Source organism: Lactuca virosa, chromosome 8 (genome assembly GCF_052849685.1).
Source record: "Lactuca virosa cultivar CGN04683 chromosome 8, Lactuca_virosa_CGN04683_v6, whole genome shotgun sequence".
NCBI classification, from domain to species: Eukaryota; Viridiplantae; Streptophyta; class Magnoliopsida; order Asterales; family Asteraceae; genus Lactuca; species Lactuca virosa.
This window is the reverse complement of record NC_136433.1, coordinates 150,561,571-150,568,824: the sequence shown is the minus strand read 5'-3', so window position 1 is coordinate 150,568,824 and position 7,254 is coordinate 150,561,571. Positions and strand designations below refer to the sequence as shown.

General features: G+C 28.9%; 1 pseudogene across 1 annotated transcript; it reads left to right on the top strand.

Moving 5' to 3' along the window:
- The first annotated feature begins 917 nt into the window (after positions 1 to 917).
- LOC145133256 (transcription factor IBH1-like 1 pseudogene) lies at positions 918 to 1,992 on the top strand (annotated as a pseudogene). The gene is made up of 2 exons (XR_013718501.1): positions 918 to 1,023; positions 1,255 to 1,992. The product of XR_013718501.1 is annotated as a transcription factor IBH1-like 1 pseudogene (transcript).
- The last annotated feature ends 5,262 nt before the right edge of the window (positions 1,993 to 7,254 follow it).

The window sequence follows — 7,254 nt, the reverse complement described above, 5'->3', positions numbered from 1 at the left end:
ACAAACATCACTAATTGTATGGAAAATAGAAAATAGATATGAAGGTATTCATACGAATGACTTCTATAAATTCCATTTATTTGAAATAAATAAGAAACTTTTTCAATTTTCTAATATAAAGTAACAACAAAAATAAAACCTATTTAGTATGAAAAGTTGTACCAATTATTGATACTATAATATTTTGTACTATGGTCGTTAATTTGTGGATCTGCAACTAAGTCGATGTCACAAATTAAAAACGGAAGGTATAGTTAAATAAACGAATTTCATAAAATTAATTTGGTTAGTAGAGTGCACCTTTGTTTACGAGTAAATAACTTTATGTTCTTTATTTATCGGAAATAATTTTCATAGGTTATTTGAAGTTAAAATATCTAATTAGAAAATTTTATTAGTTTTTTATGAAATTTAATCCACTCAAATTATTTTCAAATAAATATAAGTGAAAAGTTTAGAGTCATAGATGGAGTAAAACATGGGTGTTTAATTATGGCATGTGGGTAACTAAGAAACATATGAACATGTTTACTGATGTCACAACTTGACGCGAGAATCTATTCTCATAATAACATTTCCTTTTGTTTTAGTTAATTTTTTAAACAAAATGTTTAACATTCCATCGATCATTTATAATAATAATTCTTCTAATTTTAACAGAAAAGTGCATATCAATAGTTTTTAAATAAAATACGGTCATCAATTATTCAAAATGGGAAGAAGATTGACGAAACATGATTAGGTTATCAACGTATTAATTAAGTTTGTCATTTCACGTGAAAATTCAATAGCTTCGATTATTTCCTTTTAGGGTTTTTATGTAGGCCATGAACACCCATGTGAGTCCATGTGCAGTGTCTTTTATTTTATTTATTTTGAATATATAATGCCTTAACTTCAACTCCATTCTCATTCATCTCTCAACTTCTTCATTTTAACACTTTTGTTAGATCCCTCTGCAACTGCAATTAACCATACCTTGCTTTTGGCGTTGCATGCAATATAAGATTTGAAGAATTAAAGGTACTTGAATACTAATGAATTGGCTTTTTTTTTTTCTTGAGGTTTTAATTCAAAAGTTTCATGTTTATCTTGTTATGAAGAAAGACTCAAGAAGGTAATTTTGTAAACGCGTTAGTTACTTCTGGCCGGTGGGAGTATATACCCCGATCTCTCAATATATGAAGTAAATTGTTTTCAGTGTATAACTAAAATGATGTTTGTGGTTATTAATTGTATTGTTGTAATTTCTAGGTTAAGAATGCAATCTTCAAGCTCGCTAAAGAAAGAATTTATGAACAAATGGATTGAGGGTTTTCATATGTGTGTTTCTTCAAAGAAGCAAATGAACCTCATAGAGAAAACGAAGAAAATAAAGCTTTCTGCAGATATTGCCATGGCTTCTGCAAAAAGGACAGAAACCTTATGGAGTAATGCACTACTTTCCGACGCTAGGAAAAACGAAAAAGACATGATACTTGTGGACAAAATGTTAGGTCCTGAATCGCAGTTGAAGCTACTGAAGAGCACAGATAGAATGATCATGAGTTACCATAAGAGGGTTCGATGCAAAAAAATCTTGAAAACAAGTCGTGAAAGTGCTGGTAAAAGAATGAAAAAGGCTATGATGGGGATTCCTCGATCGAATTTAGCTATTATTATTGCAAAAAGATTGGTGAAGAAAAAGACTAAAATGCTTAAAAGACTTGTGCCAGGTGGACAGTCCATGGATGAATTCTCCCTCATACAAGAAGCATTAGATTACATTCTTTCTCTTAAGGTACAGGTTGATGTGATGAGGAGTGTTGTTAATGCAACTGAGGTTTTACGCCATGATAAATTGCTGAAATCAGTTGAATAAAGAAAACATACACCTTGAAAAAAAAATCATGTACAGGTAGCTAGGTAATACAGCACCTCTAGTTGCTTAATTTCTTTGTGTTCTTTTATTTTTATATTTTACCATGGTATTGACATATTTCCCCTGATTAAGTAGTCCGTTGCAAAATCTTTCATTCTTATGAACGAGAACAAAAGCACGACCTCCAATGAAATCATAACATGTTATATATATATATATATATATATATATATATATATATATATATATATATATATATATATATATATATATATATATATATATATATATGGCTCAATTGTCAATTGCTTGGTGTTAGCACCTTTAGCTTTTGCTTTGTTAATTTTTTATGTAATCACGTTAAACACCGTGGCGACTAGTGATCCTTGTTTCCAAAATACAAAGTCCAAGTACATATTAGTACTAGTGCCTGAGGGTATTTTTTTTTTCTTTTTTTCATGGAGTTATAACATGACGTATGCTTATATCTACCCTACTCCTTTGGTTTTTGAGTTTGCCACATCAAGAAACAACAACAAACCTGAAATCATTACAAAATATAGCCTATTTGATGATCTCTGTCCTAAAGCCTAAACTGAAGTGTTTGACTTCCACGATTGGAGTCTTTAAATGTTGGAATTTTTAGACAAAACGTTCACGATCCCATAACCAAACTACGCAAGTGAACCGATACCAACAACTAAATAAACTAAATGGATCAAATTTGGCAAACCATGTAATTCCCAAAACAATTACAACCGAAATAAAAATAACCATGAAACCACAGGGATTTGAAGGTCTACCATACTATAATGAAATATCATGTATCATATAATCTTACAAATTTTATTATAAGTATAGTTTAGTCAATTATACTATATATATAAAAAAGAAAATTTTTAGATTTTAGAGGATAATTAATTCTCTTAATTAAAAAAATACTTTTTCAAAAATTAATTCAATTTCAATTTTATCATAGTTTTAATACTAATTGGATTTTATTATGTTACAATGATATTCTGTGATAATTGTCCATTAAAACAAAAAATTCTCCAAGAATTAGTGACATATAACATAGCATTCCAATAATGTAAAAGATATTCTGATAGAATTTGTGAACACTTTTATGACAACGAACTTACATACAATTAGAAAATAAAATACATCTAAACAATAAAAATCATAAAAAAACATTCATGAAATTCTTGAAAGATTCCCCTATCCTTTTTGGTGCGTTTCCAACATGTATGTAATCAAGCATAAAAACAAAGCTTTATTTTTTAATTAATATTTAGTCATTCTTCAAATCTTTCGCAAAAAATTGTCATTCTAGAAAGAATCTCCGTTCACATTCTTGGTTAGTTTTTAAATGTCTTGTGTATGTTTGACCCCTAAACCACTTCAAAATACCCTGGCATTTTGTCATAATGATATTCTGTCATAATGATATTCTGTCTGAATAACATTACGCATGGAGTTGTAGAAGGAAATGAACTCAATGATGGCAAGCAATCTATAGGTAAAGCTTGAAACACCTGAAAAAACATGTAGAACAGAAGTCATGATAAAATATTAGCCAATTGCAAGAACCACCAAGACAACTTTAAAAAGCTCAATATAATTCCAAAAGAATCATTCTTATATGAATGTCATAATATAATACTCTATACATATTATTCTAATAGAATAATACACTTTCTGTGGAACAAGGTGAAAACTTATGTTAATTATATGTTCTTAAATTGAAGAAATTTGATTTATAAATATGGAGGTTAATTGGAAGTTGCAGCTATTAATGATGGAAAAAAAATTCTTGAGTGGGACGAGACTATTTTAAATTCCTATACACCTAAAACTCTTATTAGCAGAAATTCAAGAAAACAAATCAATTGATACTTAAAGAATCGTAAATGATGAAAGTCGTGACACTAACAACCCACATGTGTGAAACGAACAAAGAGGTATGAATTTCGATTTTAGTAACAGTAACATCACAACTTCTACAAAAATCAAGGAGATAAAAAATGATTGAAAATTTAATTGATACAGAGAAAGTTTGAATTGAAAAACTAACCAATAGGAAAATGAGATGTCACCAATTTGGAGCAGAACCAAAGCGTATGCATGATGCACCTGGTGGAAAATTAAGAACACAAATCCTCAAATATAAAAAACCCATCAAACTAATTAAAAAGTTACTATCATATTTTGTAACAAACAAAAATAATTTCCAAGTTCCAATCATAATCAATATTTGAAACCTAAAAAATTATTACTAGAAACCTAAAAAACAACTAGAATCACTGATTACCAAGTTAGAGAGAGAGAGTGTGTGTGTGTGTGTGTATGTGTGTGTGTGTGTGAGTGAGTGAGTGAGAGATCAGGAACGGTGGAGGCTTACTCAGGCTGTGATGATGAATATGAAGATGAACATCATTAAAGACAACGTAAACAGTAGGATCACCATCGACAACAATCATCGCTATTGCTTCCCTAGCCTCTGTTGTCTTCCTATTTGAGAATCACACACACGAAAGGGGCATAGTTTCCCTCCTAGGCTGTGATACCATCATCTCCAGTGAAGGTACAAGCACCGGGAAAGCAGGGGGAGTCGTTGCAATCGAGATTAGCCGAATAGGGTTTTTGAGATATAACATTGTGGCATTTTAGTTTTAAGCACGGTGGTATTTAAGTGGTAACTGACCCATTGTATTAAGGATTTTCCATATATATCTTCAATTATTTTTGGTTATAATATAAAGTTACGAAAATACCCTTATTTATTTTTATTAAAGAATTAATATTTCTTAAAATCTGATTGGTTCCTACGTCTACACAATAGATGTACATCTACATATTAACCTACCCCTCACTCACTCTCTCTCTCTCTCTCTCTCTCTCTCTATATATATATATATATATATATATATATATATATATATATATATATATATATATATATATATACACACACACTGAGGTTCAATAGAGAACCATTATTAAACATGGAAGCAATGAACCAATTTTTTTTCAATTTTTCGAGCTTATTTTTTATCAATAAAAAAACAAAAAATACAGAACTTTATAACTTTTTATCCTTTTTCCAATGATATCAAATTCGATAAAAAAAATTTCTTTTTTTCGTCAAATTCACATTGTGAATCTGTGCAAATTCACAATGTGAATCTGAATTCACACCAGGAATCCAAAAAATATATAATTTATTTTTTAGCATTTACAATGTGAAGTTATAAATTTAGATATTTTTAGTTTTTTTTCGATAAAGAATAAACTCTAAAATTTGAAAAAATATTTGGTTCTTTGGAGAACTATTTATAATAATTTTCTATTGAACTTTTCCATATATATATATATATATATATATATATATATATATATATATATATATATATATATATAATAAATAAAAATAACTTTGTGCCACATGGGGTTACCTATGGAACTAATAATCTAAAATCATGAATTTGGGAGGGATTAATAATGTATTATGACGGATAATTGTGAGGGATTAGAGAGAGATCTAACTGGTCACTATTAAGGTATATGTCATTAATACAATAAATCAGAGGATTTAGAACTTTTTGCGACATATATTTTGTTGCTAGGTTTTCTAACTAACGGCAATCTGTCGTTGAATCCCCCGCAAAAGAATTTGCCATGCTTTATTGGCTATGGAGTATTTCCATCGTTGATCCGTCACAAACCAAATAGTAACGAAATATCGACGAAATTGTTTGTTGTTGACAGTCCTATTTCTAGTAGTAATAATGTTAAGAAAATATTTCTATGGTATAAACACATTAAAGTGTTAAATTTACAAACGAAATATGTTGTTTTTTTTTATTTTCTACTGAATAATATGACATTATATTTATGTTCTTATTGAATCGTCTTTGGCTTTGCAAAAAACTTTTTGAACTTAAAATTTGTTTTGTTTTTTGTATTTTCTTTTTGTTGAAATATAATGTTTAGTTAAAACACGAAATCTGATGTTATTTGTGAAGTTTTTGAAACTTGAATATGTTGAATTTGCTATAGTTGATGAAAATTTTTACTTGTTGACTTTACTTGCTTGAAAGCTTGTAGTTGCTGAAAATATTTATACTTGTAGGTTATATTTGTTTGAAATATGAATTTGGTGTTCTTGATAAATTTTATTTTGATGTTATTCAATGAATTTTAAATGTTAGGTATTTTATTTGATGTTAAGATGTTACGTAATAGATGTTGTTGATTTTCTTTGATGAATGTTATTTTAATATTGTTTCAGTGAAGTTGTTTTTATGTGTTTTAGATGTTGTTTTGTGGTTATAACGATTTCGGTCAAATTTGAACTTGTTTTTTTTATGTATTTGATGTTGTTTTTGGTTATGTGAAGTTGTTTGTATTTTTAAACTATTTTCATTACTTTTATTAGTGTTTTTTTAATATAAGATGTTGTTTTTTTATTTATGATGTTTTTGTCCATTTTGTTGCTATTTTTGGTATATTTGATGTTGTTTTGGTCACTTTTATTGTTGTTTAGTATATTTGATTTGTTGGATTCCAAATTTTGAAGGTGTTTTAGGGAATCGAACGATGAAATTTTAGCTTTCATTTTACATTCTTCCTATTGGTTAATGTTGGCATCAAGAAGAATCGAAGGCTTAAAGAGAACAAGTCATTGACATGCCATGCATATACACAAGGATGTTGCATGAGTCTTCTACGGAATGAAGGGGTGAGCAAAACTGAACACGAAAACCGAAAAACCAACAAAAACTGACAAAACTTAAACAGAAAAATGAAAACTGAAGCATAAACGACGGTTTGGGTTTAGACTTTTCAAAAACCAAAACTTTCGGTTAGGGTTCCAATTTTTGATTTGGTAAAACCAAAATAAACCATACCGAACCAATTATACATAATGTTTAAAAAATATATTTTTTATATACATAAAACAAAACTGCAAAATTGGTCCTTGTGGTTTCGTAAAAACAATGGATAATGTCCAAAAAGTTTCCGACTTGCATTGAAGGTTCAAAATCAAAAAATTCACGTGATTTTAGTCCATTTTAGTCATTACAAAACCTGAAAAGACTTTTTTACCCTTTTGATTTATTTTTCATTTTTAATATCAATTTAAATTATTTTATAATTAAAAAAAATAAAGAAAATGTCCTTCCTTCTCTCTCTCTCTCTCTCTCTCTCTCTCTCTCTCTCTCTCTCTCTCTCTCTCTCTCTCTCTCTCTCTCTCTGTGTGTGTGAAACTATTTCTCTTTTTTCCATCTTCTTCCTCACTTTTCACTGTTACTTGAAATCTGAAGAAAAAAACCCAAATCAGAGAAGAAAATCCATGTCAAAAATGGAATGAGAATGAGTGAAGCATTAAT